Source organism: Mus caroli, chromosome 13 (assembly GCF_900094665.2).
Source record: "Mus caroli chromosome 13, CAROLI_EIJ_v1.1, whole genome shotgun sequence".
Taxonomy (NCBI): domain Eukaryota; kingdom Metazoa; phylum Chordata; class Mammalia; order Rodentia; family Muridae; genus Mus; species Mus caroli.
Window position 1 is genome coordinate 47,858,291 of NC_034582.1, and position 20,881 is coordinate 47,879,171.

Sequence of the window (20,881 nt, forward strand, 5' to 3'; positions counted from 1 at the left end):
ACAACTTATTGCAGAAAGCTGTCTTTACAGCCACTTAATAGTTTACAGCTTTGCAAAATGAAGCCACAGGAAGAAAAGCACTTCCAAAGCTGCCACTACCAAATCCAGGAAATGGTCGCCGGGATGCTCCAGCAACCGAGCTCAAAGCCCACCTTGCTGCTGAGCTTGTGTTCCAGGCTTGTCCCTGCCGGCCATGATCAGAGCTGGAAACCCACCGAGTTCTTTGCTTTCTTTCTTTCTTTTTCCTTTTTCTATTTTTATAAGCTAAGCATTTTTATTTTATTTTTTTTTTATTTTTTTGCACTGAAGCCATTAGTCACAGGCCTCAGGGCTCAGTCTCTGAGGTCTGTGGGTGACTCAGTGCACCGAGGTTGTCATCGAGCCATGGAACAAAGAGTTCAAAATGCAGACTACTCATAAACAAGTCTCCCTCACTCATGGAAAATAAAGAGGCAGTGTCTGGGACAGTTTCTTCCCCACAGCTCCTATCAGATGACAGCATCAATTTCTATAAATCACCAGGGCTGACGAAACCATTGAATTACAGGCCATAAAGCCTACTGCCTGGGAACAGGTTCTCAAGTTCCCCGTGTCCCTGTGTCCCTTACACAAGAAAGGCCTCTACCCTAGAGGGTGGGGAGCAGGTGAGGAAGTAGAAGGCCCACCACTCAGGAAAGCTCACTGCCAGACAGGAAGTATCTTTCCCAGGCAGGGTGGGCCGGTACCATCACGGCACCAAACCACATGAGGTTTGGTTCTAGAATGAACATGGAGGCTTGCAGAGCGTTTTAGACCAGCCAGTTCCTCCCAGCTGTAAAAGTTCCAGACAGGTCATAGTCTGCACACTGCCCCTACAGTGGTCACCCCTCCTTCTTGTTTTCTTTAATAGTCAACTGCGGAAAAAGAGGAGAGAGTACTTGCTTATAAAGCTACTCCTAGAGACCTCTGCTGTGTGCCTCACGGTCCTGTGAGCGCATCAGGGGAACCCCACAGAGTAGAGACCAGAAGCTAAACAAGCCTCCGGTCAGGAAGGAGGGCAGGTCTTGGAGGGTGGAGAGATAGAGTCCTGGGAACATGGTGCAAACACCTTGGTTGATACTTTTTTCTGTGAGTAAAAAAAAAAAAAAACTTTAGACAAATGTTCATTCCAGAATGAATTTCCCTTGAAGTTAATAAGATACTATACTTCAGTGTTTTCTCAGGAGACCCATCTTTCTCAGTGTTTCCCCAGCTTTTTATTCTCAATTACCCCATTTACATCAATTCTCTCCCTGATGTAACATTTCATCTGGCAGAGAAATCTCCTTAAGATTCAGGTAGTGAACAACTCAAAAGTTTCAGGAAGTTCCTGAAACTGAATAAATGCACTAGGCCAAGCTCCCTCCACAAGCTTATATAAGCAGTAAGGAGTGCTGAGAGACCAGATGACCCAAGCTGCCTAGAACAGATGCTCTTCCAACCTGTTGAGCTGCCTGGCAGTTGTGCAGTGAGCTCCGAGGCCCTAGCTTCCATGAGCCATCACCCATGCTAGGGTGGACGTTTTTGGTGTTGCCATTGCGTTTGAGTCATCCCTGCCCCCACAGTTAACCCCTCACCCATACTCCTGCTAGTGATGCCAGTAAACTTGTTGGTTGACCGAGTTTAATTTTGGTGGTAAGGTTACTTTGTTGTGTTATATGGAGTCCCTATCTGTGGCTTGTTCATGTCTCCCCAGGAAATAGTGTCACACAACAGCACCAAGCAGTAGCCAGGCTCTTACACAAGGTCTGTGCAGGCAGGGCTGCATTTGGCCTGATGCACCTGCACAGCTAATGCACCCCACGTGGGAGGTAGAGACACAGTCTAGAGTGGGGTGCTGGGCCTTTGTTCCTTTGTAGTGTGATTTGTGTGTCTATGTTTTTGTGTGCTTGTTTTTGTATGTATATGGCTATGGAAGGGGTTCTATGTGGTGTGTGTGTGTGTCAGAGAGAGAGGTGAAAAGAGATGTATATGTGCTATCCATGTAGTATGTGTATTTGTGAATATGGATATGCCTATGTATAGTGTGTGTCTCTCTATGTGTATATGTATGTATGGTGGTGTGTTCCAACATGCATCTGTGTATGTCTATGTGCATGTGTTGTGAATGTGATATATGTGTGTGCATCCATGTGCTACGTGTGTGTATGTGTAACGTGCATGTCTCATTCTTTGGGGTTGTGTGTATTCCTACACATGTGGAACCATGTATCTGTTGCATAGGTGTTTTTCCTTTTTTAACCTCAGCTCCTTGGGTGCCTGAGGCTCTTGACCTGACATTAACCGTGCCCACCCCAGTTTGCTCTGCAGATGCTAAGTGGTGAATGACACCTGAGGTATTTTCAGCTTGAAACCATCGCACACCAGCATCCCCAGAGTCTCTGCCTTCAGTGTTGAACTTCGTGTGGGAGAAGATGTCATCCCTGGACACGTGCCTCTCTCACCAGAGAAGCCAAGGGTCTCTCAAGGCTGTTCTCGGGGATCAGGGAAGATGCAGAACTTGATATTCACGTGGCTTGGAAAAGCTTCTTAGGAAAAGGAATGTTGAGGGCTGCGTTGCCAGGAACCATGAGAACTGGCTGTGGTTCGCATTACAGAACCAACAGCATTGGCACAGCTACAGCTAGTCCCATGACTGAGAGCCACGGGCAGTTCCGTATGCGGCTGCTGAGCATGGGACAGCCACCAGCTGGGACTGTTGCTGGGTTTTCTTCTACATAACTCCATTCACAAGAGAAACCCCGAGTCCTGGGATGTGTCTAGTTGCATATGTCTAAGAAGGTGAATTCACCCTGAGTTTAAGAACTGAGCCTTCCTCTAGAGCATCCATGAGCCCCAAATCAGTGAGAAGATCATTGTGCAAGTCCTCCTTGAAGCCTCCTGCATGAGATGAGCTCCCCAGGATGCCTCCTCTGTAAGAGACCTTTCCCTAGTCCCTCTTCCATGACAAGAACTTCCTCTGAGCCATGGAAGGCCTGGAAGTAACACTGTCTCCACCTTGTCAAACCAAGATTCTCTTCCTCGTGCTTTTAGGACTGTACACCATGTGACTGACATGTGTGCATCCTAGGTCACCTTCATGTCTCAAAAGCAAGTGGACAGTAAAGTCCGGGGTGAGCCGTGCTGCCCTTGGTCGCTTGCAAAGACTTAGTGTCCACACGGCAGGAATGTTTGCCATTCACGTGTCTGCCAGAGTTCAGACTTCTGCTCTCTGGCCCCCTTCCCCCCACCCCCAACCTTAAAAGTGCCCGTGGCTGCTTTTGATGCTAGCCACGAGGAACTCAAGGGACAAAGAGACAGCTGTCTTGACAGATTGCAGGCAAAAATGTGTTAATTTGGGAAAGTTCTTTTTTTAAAAAAAAAGTGACTGCCTTGGTACATCCTTTCTCGGGATCTTGGAAGGAGCCCATGCAGACACCAGAAACAGAGAGTCGCACTGCGGTGGCAGTCTGGCCAGGGGACAGCGTGCCAGAGAACAACGGGGTGTGAGGATAGAACACAGTGTGGAGACAGAAAGGGAGACATGATGAAGAAGGGGAGTGGCAGGGGAGGAGGAAGAGGGAGGAACGGAAACAAAGCAGGGAATAAAAGTAGAAAGCGGGGAGTGAAGGAAGATGGAAAGGAATATCTCAAAGAAAAAGAGAGGGAAGGAGGAAGGAAAGGGGAGAGGGAGACCATTGTGGAAGGAGAGACTGAGGGAGAAGGGAGAGGCTGAGGGAGGAGGGAGAGGCTGAAGGAGGAGGGAGAGGCTGAAGGAGGAGGGAGAGCTTGAGGAAGGAGGGAGGGACTGGGGGAGGAGGGAGAGACTAAGGGAGGAGGGAGAGAATGAAGGAGGAGGGAGAGGCTGAGGGAGGAGGGAGAGACTGAGGGAGGAGGGAGAGACTGAGGGAGGAGAGAGAGGAAGGGAGAAGGGAGAAGAGAAAGAGAGGAAAGGGAAGGAGAGGAAGGAGATAGGAGGAGAGGGACAGATGAAAGGAAGGAAGAGAGAAGGGAGCCAAAGTAGGAGTTAGGAAATAGAGTTAGGGAGAGAAGAAGCGGAGTGGGGTGCTGTATTGGGCATAAATGATGTGAACAATAGGCCAATGAGGGAATGCCCCAAAAAGACAAGTCTAAGCTTGGGAAAGCATTCCCAGAGCTGGAGTCTCTGAATTGGGCAACCTCAGATGTGGCCAAATTGTCCTAAATAAATATGTCTCACTATGGTCTTTGGTGAGGGCTCCCACCTGCTGGGCATGGAGGGCACCTTGCCCCTCCCCCGTGGGCAGCCTGCTGTGTTTCCTAACTATCTTCTGCAGAAAGGAGATTCTCTAAAGAGAGAGCCCTTCACCCCAGACTTCCGAGACAACATCCACAAGGAAACGGAATTTCGCCGGGTGTCTCATGCTGGAGGAGGGAAGAGGCGCTAGTGTCTAGTACTGGCCAGGCGGGGTGAGGCTGAGGGCTTTTCTCTCCTGGGAAGAGATTCGCACAGTGCTGACAACCTGTAGTGACCTTGCAGGAGAAACTGGGGCTGAGACAATGAAGGGTCAGTGGTGGGTAGAGCTCCACCTTTAACCTGTCTTCTACTTAAGCCTAAACGTAATGTCAGGACCCTAAAGGTGACTTAGGGGGTCACCGGGTATCTCTTTTCCCTACTTTTTACTAAGACCCATCTGTTTAATGGTCATATTGAGGATGGGTGGAGGGCCAAGCATAGCCTGATAGGACTTCCTGGGCCCAGGCTGTAACCCCGACAATCCACTAGCACAGCCCACTCTGTCCTGATGTCCACCTCATTCCCAGGGCCTATGCATCATCAGCTTCCAACAGAGCTGCTTTTAGCTCTTAGCATCTTCATTCAAATAACATACACATCCTCTTCAGGCCATTGTCCACTTTGGTTAGAGATATGGCACAGGCAGGGTGATGTCCTGGCATCATCTGGGTGAGGCAGGGTCCTTTTTGATGTCAGGTTCCTCACCTTAAACAACTTTATGGGCTTTCTAGGCCAAGACAGAGAGCAAGTGCCACCAGGTGAGACAAAGAAGCTCAAAGGGAAATTATGCATGCCACTGCTGGAGTCACTCCACTTGGTGGAGTCAGCCCTGGGCTAGCTGCTATCTGAGCAGCCTATGTGGCTTTATCCAGCAAGACTTGTGATGTCCTAGCTTTGTTTTCTGGTCCCATACAAATAATCACCCAGGGGTCCTATCTCCTAACTGCCTGGTCTCTCAAAAGCCCCAGGAACAGAGCCATCTCTGCACTCGGGGTGGCGGTGGGTGGTGCGCTTTGAAGAACAAAGGTGAACATTATCATCATTGTCAGCCTTCCCCAGAGGGCCTAGGGGATCTCTGGAGACACACACAGAGATTGATACACAGACACACATCCACACACACAGAGACACACATACAGACACACACAGACACACATACACACATACACACATACACACACAGAAATTGACACACAGACACACATACACACACATACACACACAGAGATAGACACACAGACACACACAGATACACAGACACACACACATACACACAGATAGACACACAGACACACACAGACACACATACAGACACACAGACAGACAGACAGACACACACAGACACACATACAGACACACAGACAGACAGACAGACACACACAGAGACACATACAGACATATACACAGACACACATACAGATGTACAGAGACACACAGAGACACATACAGACACATACACAGACACACAACAGACACAGAGACACATACAGACACACAGACACACAAATAAACACACAGACACGCATACAGACACACAGATATACACACAGACGCATACAGACACACAGATATACACACATACACACACAGACACACAGAGACACACATACAGACACACACATATGTGTATGAGAGAGATGACGGAACGAGGAAAAACGAAGAAGGGAGAACAAGGGAGACAACATTAATGATGTACACGCAGATACACAGAAAGAGACAGAAGTGAGGGGACAAGCGCGGTGTAGGGGAAACCCTGGGGACGTTTTCCACAGCACCAGAAGACCCGAGCCGTTTTGTGAAGCCAGGCTCGGCTGGCTGTGCCCTGGTCGAGTGGAGACTTGTTCTAACTCTAAAGGGGCATTCCTCTAAGGAGTGGGAGCTGAGAGCCAAGGTGATGTCTCACAAAGTCCCAGCCGCTCTTGGCCATGCCAACAATTAGCGAGAGCAGCTGGGCCCCCGTTCTCAGAGCCCCTCCCTCAGCTTGGAGAAAGCCATATGAATTTCCCTTTAACTGTCCAGTCAGCAATGGTTGTAACAGTGTGTGTTTGGGGGCGGGCATTAATGTGACAATGTCCTCAGGACTGCTCCAAGTGTCTCCATACAAGAGCAGGAAGGGAGGGTCTATCATATCACCAAGCTCCTAACACAAAGATGAACGTGCCTGGCCAGTGGGCCCCTCTCTATGCTGGACAGGACCCCCCTCTTATCAATCACCAACTCAGAAAGTCAGTGCAACTTTTGGGGATTCGCCTGTCGGTGCTACTCTTCATGTGTCCAGTAGATGGCAGCAGATCCTCGGACAGGACCGCCACGGGGCCACAGGCAGGAAAGGAAGCTGCTTCCTCCTTAACAAAGTATCTGTTTTAACAAGAGTCAGCGCTGCCAAGTGGATACCCGGCAGGAATCACATTCCAGCAGGTGCAGAAATAATATACAAGGAAGCAATTTCTAATCTTGGACATCAAAGTACTGCTGAGTAGGAATTTAAACGGATCTCTTTATTTACTCTTTTAAAAATCCACTCGGAGCTGAGGTGGCGGCGGGTGGCTCAGTCGGCAGACAGCTTGCCTAGTGTGTTTTAGTCTGAGTACTGAGTGAAAGCGGGTGCGTAAGCTTGCTGCTCTGCTACATAATCAACGCAAGGCCTGACTGGACCCTGTCTCAAAAGGGGGTTGGGGAGGAGAGTCCACTTTGCACAAAATCATGTCTGCTAGTTAGACATGAAAATAGAGTCATCTTGGGACCTTTGATTGGCAACGGTGGGGTGCAGACTAAGCGAGAAGCCTGTTGGTCTCTGCTCCAGAGTCTCTTGATTACTGGAACCTCGGGACCTTTCCCAGGAAGCCAGTGGTTTCACGGACGACACGAATGCTCAGCTTTGTTAATGGCACTCAGATAACCTGGGATTTTGACCAAGGGAGAGCGGTTTGAAAACCAAACTGTGACTGACTCATGAATTATTCCAGACTCGAAGATTCCTGCTTACAGCATCCAGGAGCCAGGGAGAAGCTGTGCCATTCAAGCCCAGCCTGTGCTTTCTAGGCAAGGAAGTAGCATTGTGCACATTTGAGATGCTTTCAGATGGGCATACGTGAAGACCCGGGCTCCAGGCTCTGCCCTGCCTCTACCTGTTCCTTCTCCCTGTCCCAGTACCTTCTCACGCCCAGGCATGCTAGCTGTGTTGAGAAAAACCGCAAGACAGGGACAGCTAATGTCTCTCCTTGATTTTGAGACATGAGTCAAAACCAACGATGAGCAATCCTCCTGACACAACCAAGAAAATATCTGAGAAATGCCAGAAAGATCGGCAGGGCTTGGGTGGTGCAGAAATGTGTCTGCTTGCACAGGCTCTTCCTTTTGCTAACTGGGACCAGGGCCTAATGATGGTGCCAGGAGGGAAAAGGGGGCTAACCTGAGCACATTGCCAGGAAGCCAAGCTTACTATTCAGGGCTTTGAATAGTCATGAGTACCCCGGAGATTCTCCTTGGGACTTAGATATCCTGAATGAACATCATCTGTCTGGAGCGGTCTCTCTCGTGGCTAGGCATTTTAGTCACGTTCACATCACTGGGACGATGTACAATATCTGACATGGCAGCTTAAGGAGGAAAGACTTCTTTTGGCTCCCGGTTTGGGGGCTGTGGTCCATGAGAGGCCCATGGAGGGAAGAGAAGCTTAGTCACCAACAGGCAGAACAGATGGAGAAGCCTGTTCCCATCGCGGTGAACCAGAAAATAAAGAAAGCACGCGGCCCAGAGGCCTCCGTGAGCTTCAAAGGCCCACCCCCACAACCTGATTCTCCCAGCTGGACCCCGCCTCCTCCTAAAAGCTCCATCTCCCCTCTCAGCAGTCCCACCACCTGGGATCAATATTGGGAATGCCCGCGGGAGACATCTGAGATTAAACCGCTGCCCTAGGGATCCCAGATGAGAGATCAAAGAGTGGACATGGGATGGTGCCACTCACTGGAATCCCTAGTGGCACATTGACAACATCTTTCTTTTTTCCCCATTCTTCTGACTGAATGCTCTGCTTGGCTTGAAATCTTAGTGCCAGAGGGAAGGAGATAGTTCCAGCATAGAGCAAGAACTCGGTTGCACGGAATTGGGTGTGAAGCCTTGATCTGACCCCTTTGGGATCCTTCATAATTCTGAGTTGAGAGTGAGTTACTGACGGTGTCTGCTCGAGGGACTGATTTAATGTCCCAAGAGAAAACAAAGTAGGTTATCACAAAAGAGGTGGTAAGGAGTCTGCCTGCAGCACAGGAGAACCCACAACGCATCGAGACATTACCATGCCTGGCACACAAAGTCAAGGACTACGGCGATGCACTATAATAAAATTATCTCTTATATTCTACGAGACTGGAACTTCTGCAGGACCTCACAGCCAGAGTTAATAATGCACCTTGAGGTCACTTAAGACTTAAGGCTGCTATCCTACTGGGGACTCAAACTGTTTGTTTAGTCTGCCTCTAAGAGAACACTGTAATAACCAAGCTTGCTTGCCTAGGATTTCCCATGTAATCAGCTTTCACGATCGAAGCTAACGCATAGCTGCGATCGTAAGTTATGCACTCTTCCATGCCCCCAGCCCGGAACACGGCATATGTATCATTTGCTTTAAACAGCAAACACAGAAGTTGAAGGCAACTTCCTAAAATCTATCATAAAGGTGGATGACATCCACTTACGGACGCTGGTCGATAAGCAGTGATGTTTGTTGTCTGAGACAGTTAGGACCAGTTGGAGCCAGTGACTTCATCCCTTATAAAAACTCTCCCGTTCCTTCCCCCAAGAGATGCTTTCCATGCCTCTCAATAAAGGCAGAGCAAAGGCCTGTGTTAGGTAGAACAGTCACACCAGTCACTGTTGACACAGATACAGGGAGAGATCCGAAGGATAGCCTTCAATCAGGCGCAGGCTTGGACTCATGTAGACAGAAGACAGAAGGCCTAGGGAGCATGGAGTGGAGAACTTGAATCTGAAATCCATCTTAGCTAAATGACTCCAAGGGCAAGTGCTTTTCTTTCTTTCCTCAATGTGATATTGACACATTATTGGTGACTTGCAGCTGACCACTGACGTGTTTAATCTGCCCAAAGGACAGAAACCCAACCCAAGTCAGATTCTGGGGTCTAGATCCTTTAGGAAAGATAGTGTGGATCAATCACTCCACAAGGCAGTGATGAGGTAGAGAGGCTTGGAGACTGAGAGGGGAAAGCAGAAGAGGCGGTGAGGCAGCTGTAGCCCTCAGACAGGTCCAGGACCAAGAGCTGGCTATATCCAATGGCTATGGATATGCTTGTGTGTCGACACAATAATATGCTCTGCTTCCTTCTCTTAAATGACAACACACAACATGCCAACTTTACATAAGAATTTGAGTGGTGGTAAGTGTTACAGTTGGGGTGGCCAAGGTGTTACATTAGAATCGCCAGGGAAGAAAGTCTCAATGTGGAGGTTTCTAAATAGATTGGCCTGTGGGAATGTCTATGGAAGATTATCTTGATTGCTTTAATTCATGGCGAAAATCCAGCCTGAAAATGGGTTTGGGTTGTGTATAAGAGTGGCGAAGGTCATCTGAGAAGCAGCCAGGCATGGATTGGCTCCGTCATGACCTCACGACGTGACATGATATGACATGACTTCTCAGTTCCTACTGTCTTGACTCTTTATTTCCCTGTAACCTTGAGTTGTGAACTAGAATAACCACCCCCAAATCCATTTCTGTGATCAAACACCATGATCAAAGCATCCCAGGGAGGAAAGCCTTTATTTCAGCCTCCTGTTCCACAGCACAGTGTGTCGCTAAGGGAAGCCTGGGCAGAGACTCAAGGCAGGAGTTGAAGCAGAGGCTGAGGAGGAATGGTGCTTACGGGTTTGACCCTCTGGCTTGCTCAGCCCTATGTACAACCCAGCTCCGCCTGCCCAGAGGCGGGCAGCCTTGCCCACAGTGGATGGACCCTCCTACATAAGCCATTCATCAAGAAAATGCCAGACAGACTTGACTACAGGCCAATCTTATGGTGTCATCTTTTCAATCGAGAGTCCCTTTTCCCAAACGGCTCAAGCTCGTGTCAAGTTGACATAAAACTAACTAGTGTGGCCAGGGTGTTTTATGGGGGATGAGGGCAGTTAAGTTTTACAGCCAGTGACAGAATATGTCACTCGAAAGCTTTTTCCTCTCTTCTGGTGAGGGATTAGTGAGTTTGAAATTATATCATATTAGGTATCATTAAGACGTTGAGAGCATCTGACCGGTGGCTAAGTATCATCTGAAGAGATACACACAGGTGTCAAGTCGACACCGGATAGATCTGAGATGGTAAAGCTTTCATTGTGTCTGTGTGGCTCTGGAAGAAATTTCAAGAGAGAGTAACCTATTCATTGGTAGGTTGAACTGGTAAGATCCACTATGGGTGGATACCATCCAAGCTGATGAAGGGGCTAAAGAGAGTGTGAACATGCAGGAGGGTGGATTTGCTCTCTGAGCTTGACCTAGAACACCCACTGAGATGGTTTGTATATGCTCGGGCCAGGGAGTGGCACTATTAGAAGGTGTGACCTGTTGGAGTAGGTGTGTCACTGTGGGTGTGGGCTTTAAGACCCTTATCCTAGCTGCCTGGAAGCCAGTATTTTTCTAGCAGCCTTCAGATGAAGATGTAGAACTCTCAGCTCCTCCTGCACCATGCCTGCCTGGATGCTGCCATGCTCCCACCTTGATGATAGTGGACTGAACCTCTGAACCTGTAAGCCAGCCCCAGTTAAATGTTGTCCTTTATAAGACTTGCATTGGTCATGGTGTCTGTTCATAGCAGTAAAACCCTGACTAAGACACCCACCTCCTTGCCTCAGCCAATGAGGTTCCTCTTTGTGGGAGAGGGGTTCTTTAAAGTTAAAGCTGGATACGTACCATTGGCCTACTCTGTTCTCAGATCTTTGGGGTGGGCCCAAATGACGTCACTGCTTTCCTGGGGTCTCCAACGCACAGGTAGCACATTGTGGAACATCTCAGCCTCCCTAAGCACATTAGTCAATCTCTATAATAAAAACGCATCTCCTGTGTTTCTCCGGAGAGCCCTGACGACTGCTGTCTATTTGGTGTAGATGAGATAACACATGTCCTTCTAGGTCCATGGGGGTTCCCCGTAAGACTTACACTCTCCAGAACAACTGGACAATTAAATCCAGTGAAACAAAAATTGATTATTTCATAGCTAAAGCCTCACTGGTATTGGTATTCTGACCACCGGAATATCACTCTGTTCATGCTACGGTCATTGCCAGAGACCCAGGAGCTCGGCAGGGAAGCAGTTGTTAAGGAAGGACAAGGCGGCTTAGGGGGAGCTGACTCACAGACCCACATCATCTCTGTCAGCAAGGTCACTGGAGCTTGCATGTCTCTGAACCATTTCTTTAGAAGTCACCACTGAAGGAATAGAATAACCACACCTGGGAACTTTCCATAACTAAAGGACTCAGGACATCTGGTGCCCACATATCCCAGTCACATGGCCCTACAGAGCCTCCTGAAGAGCTTGCCCAGAGCTCCTGCCAGGCCTGAGTTGAGCTGCTGAGATGCAGCTCCAGTCCCAGCATCTCTATTGTGCCTTAAGTACGTCCTCAAACCCTTCATGAAGATGGGCTCAGCCTTAGGAGTCAAGAACACTTCAACTTGAGGATGTTTGCTGTGCGTCTTTGCCTGGTGGCCTTGAACATGCCCTCTAGCCTCTCAGAGTGCGGGCTGCTGTTTCTGCCGCTGTCCAAGGTAGTCACCATGGTGATGGTTTTGGTCCCTGCCTCTATGTCCTCCTCAGAGCATTTCAGCTATGAGAATAACAGTACTTACCAGCTGCTGCTTCTCCATGCCCAAAGCCCAGGGCCAAGATTCTCACCACAATGTGGGTCTAGAACATCCCCTAAAGGCCTAGCAGTTTAGGGATTCGATCACCAGCCTTGGCACTCATATTATGAAACCTTTCAGAAATCTTTGGGTCCGGGAGTAGGCACTCAGGCTTTTGAGAACCCGGTCTCTTCTTTCTCTTACTTCCTGGCATGATGAGAGCTGGCTGCTTCTCTCTGTGCTCTCTGCTGTTGCCATGGGCACCTCCCACTGGAGGCACAGAATCTCTAGCATTGAACCCAAGCAAACTTTTTTCTCTTTACAGGTTTGTTCTAAGTTCCCGGCACACCATCTCCTCGGTGTACTGTTCCCCAGAGTCACTGTCCCCAGCCACACTGTCCCGCAAACACTTTCTTCCCATGTCCCCCTCTTGGATGGCTCTGGCTGAGAGCGTTTACTGTGGCCTCTTTCGGGACTACAGAGCAGAAATATCAGGGGGCTTAGCGTGTCTGGCACGTTTGTCAGCAGTGCCTTACATCGGCTTCATCAGAACAAATTGTATTTAAAGAATGTGAAGACATTATCCACTCCTGGGTATCTTTGACTATGTCTCTATATGCCTGGATGTCTGTCAGTACATCTCTTTGTATAACCATGCCTGTATGTCTGTGCACATTCCTATGTGTATTTGTGTATGTATGCATGTTAGTATGCCTATATGCTTTTGTGTGTCTGTCTGAGTCTACACACATGTATGTGTACATGTCTGTAGGAATCTATGCACAAGGTGTATCTGTGTATGCCATACACTTATGTGTCTGTATTTTTATCTATGTATTTTCAAACACAGCTCTGTGTGTTTGTATGCCTATTTGCTTCTGTATGTTGTGTCTGTATGTTGTGTCCGTGTATGTATATCTGTGCATATGCCTGTGTTTATATGTATACATGCTTATATGTGTCTGTGTACAAGTGTGTACACATTTCTATGTATACCTGTGTTTATGTCTGTATATGTATCTATTTCCTTGTGGCGATACGTCTGTGTACATATCTATTTACCTGTACTGTGTATGTCTGTCACTCTGTGTGGAAGCACAATTTACCAGCACATGGACCTACAGTGCAGACATGGCCATGTGCATCTCCCCAAACAGTACAGGACCTTCCTGTCCTGTGCTGTCCCTGATGCCCTCACTAGGCTTCCTAGGGGACCACACAATCCAGGTCCTGGTTCCCCATGACCACAAGGACACTGTGTTTCAAAGCATCCTTAGTATTTCAGCCTATCATCCTACAGTGACAGCGCCCAGCCAGACTGCTCCTGGGTCATTCTGGGATCCTAGAATGGCCCTGGGGCCACACTACAACACTGGGGAGAGAAGCTCTGAAGAGAGGCCTTGCCATGGGGAGAAGTTGGTGCGCCCATCTCCCTGGCATCCTACCCACCTACCTATTGTTCCTAAAACCTGCCTTGCCTGTGACAGCTCCACCAGCACCTGCCGCCGTCCCGTAAGCTAACCATAACTCCTCATTACCTTTGAAGGTCAAAGTCAATTTTAAAAGAACGGTCTCTGAGTCTGGTGGACACCTTAACCGGGGCTGGCTCTCTTGGGCACCTCTACCCCACGCAGGATGGCTGTGTGCTGCTACCAAATATAAAGCCTCCTCTTCCTTCAAGGAAGGCTTCTGGGTTTGCTGGGATGACTCGATGGGTCATCAGGGTCAAGTTTTATATCCGTGGTTCTCAACCTGTGGGTCACGACCCCTTTCACAGGGGTCACCTAAGACTGTTCTGTATGTCAGATATTTGCATTACTGTTCATAACAATGGTAGAATCACAGGGGCAGCAAAAATGGTTATATGGTGAGGGATCACTACAACATGAGGAGCTCTATTAAAGGGTCGCTTTAGGAAGATTGAGAATCGCTGCTTTAGATGATTTGTGTAGTGCCAATTTTAGGTGAAACTACCAGAAGGTTTAAGATCCATGAGGAATTATTTATTGGTCCAACACAGTTTGTATTTCATATCTCTTTATGAGTGGGTTTCTCTCTCACCAGAACAGTAGACACACTGCCCAGAACTAACTTAGCATGTGAGTGCATGTGTGTGGCCATGTGTGTGTGTGTACATGCATGGATGCCTATGTGCTTACGTGTGTGTGTGCCTACATGCATGTTCCCATGCATGTGTGAGTATACACACACATGTGTGCATGGGCTTATATACGAGAGTGCTTTAATGTGTGAGTGCGTGCATGTATGTGTGCCCGTTTGTGATACATGAGTGTGTACATGTTTACATGCATGGGTGAGTGCATGCATATGCTGCATGTGTGTGTGTGCGTGCATGCACATGATTTTGCACATGAGTGGGTGGGTGTGCATGTATGTGGAAGTCAGAGGTTGGTCAGAAAAAGGAATCCTTGATTGTTCTTTGTCCTTATTCACTGGGGCAGGGTTTCTCAGTCAAACCCAGAGCTTGCTGATGACCAGGCTCGCCAACTGGCTTGCTCTGGGGATCCTATCTCCTTCTTCTGAGGCTGGGATTACAGACAGGCAAGCAGGCTGGGATGCTTTCTCAGCATTTGGGTGAATTTCTCCCCTCCACTCCTCATGCTTACGAAGAGTTTAACCAACAGTGCTTTAACCACTGTGAATCTTCCTAGCTCCTAACTCTGCCATTTTAATCCACCCCATTGACCTGTGCACACTCTGTGCATTGTGTGAGGTTATCCCATGATCCACACACACTGTGTGCTGCCTATGGCTGTCCCAGTGACCTGTGAACACTCTATGTACTGCCTGAGATTATCCCATTATCTATACACACTCTGTGCACTGCCCAAGGTTATCCCATGACCCCTGCACACTCTGTGACCTACCTCTGGTTGTCCTACAAATAAGAAGTGACAGACCAGGCAGCTCACCTTCTGCCTTCCCTCTTTCCTGGGTTGTCATGATATGCAGCTGGCTGATGCAGAGAACTGACTTAAGGGAGACAGAGTGTGACACGATGCCCTGGTTGTCAGTCCTTTCCCAGAAAGCCATTGACTTCCAGATCAGAGCTGTGACATTCCTGGGTGTGTGGTTTGGTGAGCTTTCAGAAACAGGAATGTGTTCAGCAAAGCGACTTGATCGCCCTCACATCGCCAGCCAATGTAGGCATCAGCTTCCAGATGAAGTCTTGGGACTGTGCCAGTAAAAATTTACCCACCAGCCCCAGGGGCCACAGAAACACAATTCTATTACTTAAGTGGACCTGTTGACTTTAAAGTACCAATTTGCAGAAAAGACTGGACTAAGGTCCCATCTGAGTCTGTGTGGAAGACCGGAAGTGGTTGCTATGATTTGTGACATTCTATCAGGAAACAGGAATTTCAAGGCTGTTCTTTCCAACTCTAGGGTAAAGAAAAAATCAGATAGGGAGAGGTTCTGTGATCTGGAGATGGACTTTCCAGTGAGAGGGAAGAGTCTAATGGATGGATGTCTAGTTTCTCATCCAGGAATAGGTGAAAGTGCCAATAGAAAAATGTCTGTTGTTTTTAAAATGGGTCTGCATGTATTGGTAAGTGTGTTTGTGTGTGTAGACACTTGCACATGTGTGCATCCTTATGTGCACTCTTGGCTCCACGTGCATGTTACCTACAATGTGCTTGCAGTTCAGCAGGAATGAAGAAGTAGGTGCTTTGAATTTCTCTGTCCTCTTTTATCTGGGGTGCCATTGCCAGCGTGTTTTTGAAGGCTAACTGAATCCCTCCATTTGAAGAAGTCTGTTTGCAGGCATCAAACTATATAGACGGAACAAAATCCTAGTCTCTAGATAATGTATGCGCTTAGAGCCCATCTGCTTACCTGGCTCTGTGATGTTTGGCCCCCTCCTATGTCTTGGAGGAGGGACCGTCTATCTTACTTCTGCCCCTTTCCAATTCTCAGTCTCCCAATTTAGGATCAAACATGGCCCCGGGGCTTTCATTTTTCAGGGTAGCCTAGAGTGCTCATGTTGACACCAGCCACAACCATGGAGACAACTGATGACTTTTCTTCTTTGGCATCCTCACAGCCAGGACTTGTCCCAGATATACCGACAGTGACTGCTCATCTTAGCCAATGCCCCTCCCTGAGCACGGCACTTACAAGCCTGGGAGCAACATAGACTGGAGCAGACAAGAACTCAGGGCTAAGGGCAGTAATGTCTTAAGAAGCACTTGGGAGGCAGAGGCAGGCAGATTTCTGAGTTCGAGGCCAGCCTGGTCTACAGAGTGAGCAGAGTGAGTTCCAGGACAGCCAGAGCTATACAGAGAAACCCTGTCTCGAAAAACTGAAAAAAAAATCACTACATCTACATCAGGCCTGACTGCAAACTCTGATCTTTCTTAAATTAAGGTCTAGAGAGACATATACATACATAACATGTATATGCATGCACACACATATACATATGAGATGCATACAAGCACACACATATTTACAACACATGCCTGCATATATGTGCATCCACAGTATGTACATAAACACACCAGCATGCATATGTACACATATATATACACAACACACATGCATACACACACACAACTCATGCACATAGCATACATATACAATACATACATGTGTGCACATGCACGCAACACACAACAAACTCATGTATACATATATACTGCAATAATTTGGGTCTGAAGTATCCTCAAAGGCCAGTGTTTTCCAGTGGAAACTGTAGCTAGTCCCAGAAGGAAGTTTTAGGCCATTGGGATCTGCCCTTGGCCTTGACGGGAACAGTGAGGCATCATTTTATTCTCCCTCTTTCATATATCACACCCTGGTCATGAGGTAAGCAGCTTTGCTCCATGAAGTTTTACTACACAGCCACCACCAACGGGGCCAACTGATCAGGGGCTTACACACCCACCACCAACAGGGCCAACTGATCAGGGGCTTACACACCCACCACCAACAGGGCCAACTGATCAGGGGCTGTATGAGCCACATAAATATTTTTTCAATATAAGCTGATTGTCTTGGGTATTTGGTGTACTTGCGGGAAGATAATACATATGACATACACAAAATATGCAGACATACACCTGGAGATTTATACATATATTTTCACTTACAGTGTACACATATGCATGATCCAATACATTCATACAAGTGCATATATACATAAACACAAAAAAACATGCCTACACTTCACAGTTACCAAAACACCACATACAAACATACACACACATATATATGTGTGTGTATATATATATATGTATATATATATACATACCAACAGCCACAAACATGGACAGAGACAAACACATGCATACAACACCCAAACATACATGGTATACAACAGGCATGTATAGGTACCATAAAGATGTTTGTATGCAAACAACACACACATAAATATGCATTTACAGTCATAAATACATACAAATGTGTATGTACATAGATACACATTTATATGGTCACATACATGCATGTATGTACCAATACATGCATTATAATGAACACACACCTGCATACTTGCACACATGCCTATACACACACACACACACACACACATATATAGATACACATAGATACACATACTCACAGTCACACTCACATATGTACACACTTTGCATGCATGTTCAATACACATATGCATACATACACACATAAACATATGTGGCACACATACCCCTTAAGTATAGTTTGTTGAATTATCACAGATTATGCCCATGCATGCATCTGGCCCTAAAGAAGACAGAGCCCTGTCAGCACTGCAGCAACTGGCCTTGGTCTGTTTCCGGCTATGACCATGTTTATCCTGGCTTACTCAATGTTTTGCTCTGCTTTATGGAATCAGAGTTGGGCTCTCCCATCCAGCGACCTGGACTCTAGTGCCACCTGCAGGAGTCCCATGTGCCTAGCATCAGGTGGGTTAGACCACGCTGTACTCCTGATACCTGATTCAGTCCCTGATGGTCCCTGCTGGTGGCCTTCATGGAGGTCTCAAAGCTTGTTTCACTAAAGCAGTGGCTCTCAACCTGTGGTCTGCGACCCATCGGGGCTCCAATGACCCTTTGACAGGGCTCACCTGAGACTATCAGAAAACAGGTATCTACAGTATGATTCTTAACAGTAGCAAAATTACAGTTAGGAAGTATTTTTATGGTGGGGGAGGGTCACCACAACATGAGAAACTGTATAAGGAGTCACAGCAATAGGAGGGTTGAGACCCACTGCTTTAAAGAGTGCTGCCAAGAACCACATGAGAGGGAAGTGCTGGGGTGGGGTTAAGTGGAAAAGTGAAATGTCTTCTCAGACAGGCATGAGGGTCACTTAACCATCCCAAGGGCCTGGGGACTATAGCTACCAAAGATGGGTCACAGATGTCAGAAGTGCCTTCAAAACATTCAAATAGATGACCAGTATGTGAGCTGATGGATATGCTAATATTTTCACATATATAAGCCTTCCCATTACCTTCCTACATTTACAGACTTTTTAGTCAATTTATAATAGTAGTAATAATAATAATGTTTAAAAAACAAAAGAACAAAACTGTGTCCAGATGAGTTTTCACAGGAACGAAGGAAGGAAGGAAGGAAGGAAGGAAGGAAGGAAGGAAGGAAGGAAGGAAGGAAGGAAGGAAGGAAGGAAGAAACCCAGACCACACTGTATGCAACTGGCTCCCCGTCACCCAGGAGGGGCACACAGCCCCCTCTAGATCCTTTGCATTGGCCCCATTTTCTGCTCCTCTGCAGGCAGACAGTGTGGACAGATGCATGTATGTTGAAAGGTCTCTGCCCATCTTTACCCCAGCTTGGAGCTGGATCTCAGAGAAGAGTCGATCAGGTAGAAGAAGCGATGTCCAGAAACACTCAGATGTTGTATTCCACAGAGAGCTTCAAAAACACTGCACTTTAGCTGAGAGTCTGGGATCAGAGTTGAAGTTCATGCTACTTGCTCTGAGCCCAGCTCTCAACACTCTATAGGCCTGGATACAGGACCTTTGCGAAATCTGCTGCAAAATGCTGGGGTCTCCCTCACACTGCTCTATGGAAATAATAAGCACAGAAGAACAACTCCCCCCTTTTGCCCTATAAACCATCAGCACATGATTTATAATTTAACTGAAAGAAAATTATGCTCCAAATCTAGTTTCAAGAGTTTGAAAGATGTGATTTTTCACTTTCCAGACTTGGCACACTAGGAGGAAAATAGACACCATGTAGAATTCTGGTCCATTAGAATTGTGATGGTTTCTATATGCTGGGCCCAGGGAGTGGCACTATTAAAGTTGTAGCCCTGTTGGAGTAGGTGTAGCCTTGTTGGAGTAGGTGTGTCACTGTGGGTGTGGGCTTTAAGACCCTCATCCTAGCTGCCTGGAAGCCAGTATTCTGCTAGCAGCCTTCAGATGAAGATACAGAACTCTCAGCTCCTCTTGTACCATGCCTGCCTGGATGCTGCCATGTTCCTGCCTTGATGATAATGGACTGAACCTCTGAACCTGTAAACCAGCCCCAATTAAATGTTGTCCTTTTAAAAGACTTGCCTTGGTCATGGTGTCTGCTCACAGCAGTAAAACCCTAACTGAGACAGAAGCTGGTACCAGGAATGGGGCAGGAAGCAAAAATTTTCCTAGAGGGTCATTAAGAGTGATAGTGAGTGGAACTTTTCTCTTTTCCACCCCTGATTCCTGAACCCATGGATCCTGGTACCAACAAGGCCATACCTACTCCAACAGGGCCACACCTTCTAATAGTGCCACTCCCTGGGCCCAACATATACAACCTATCACAAGAATCAATCACAACTCGGCATACAGATGTATCAATTTCCAAAACAAGACTTTAAACACTGTTTGTTGGCTGTGGTAAACTCATGTGCATCCCACGTCTCCTGGGACCACACCTGTCTCTCCCTCTGGCTCTACGACATGATTTTATACCCAACAGTAATAGCCCACATAGTGGGTTCTTTTTTTTTTTTTAATGCAATAAAGTCAAGAAAGAATCATCACTATTAGAAACATACATGAATCAGCCTGATAGAAGATTGCCTAAACCCTGTACAGGTGGGCAGTTGATACCCAATGCCCACTCCACCAATGAGGCAGACCCACATATCACCATTTGTTAATAGATACTCCTTGTGATTAATAATACTATCTACTCACCAAGAACTAGAGTCATGTAAGAGGCAAACCCTGGAAATGTCTATGAGAGAGTGCCTAGATTCAGTTCATTGAAGAGGAACAACACTTGTTGACTGTGAGCAGGACCGTCCCACAGGCTGGGGTCCTGGACTGAATGAAAGGAGAAAGAGCAAAGCAGCAACCTTCACCTCTCTCTGCTGCCTGACTGTAGATGTGATCAAAGACCTCACAGACCAGCCGCCATGACTTCTCTGCCATGGTAGGCGATGAGCCAAAAGAAACCCTTTCTTCCTTAAAGGGCTGTTGAACAATGAAACAACTTTAAATATTAAAGGTAAATAGATTTTCTAAAATAACACAGCAGACATAACTCCTGAGGGAAGCGAGTTGGGAAGTCTACGGGACCTTTGTGAGGCTTTTAGAGGCAGTCAAACACCTCAGAAGGTATGATCAAAGAAGTGTACACCTTGGGGCAGCTCCTGGCAGCAAACTGGGGCCCTATGAGACACACCTTATGGGATATGCAGGACTCAGCTTCCCATGGCTGCAGCCTCTGCAGAGAGCAGGATGGTATCCATCCTTTGAGACACCCACAGAACAGCTGAAATGATGGCATCATAACTGCTGT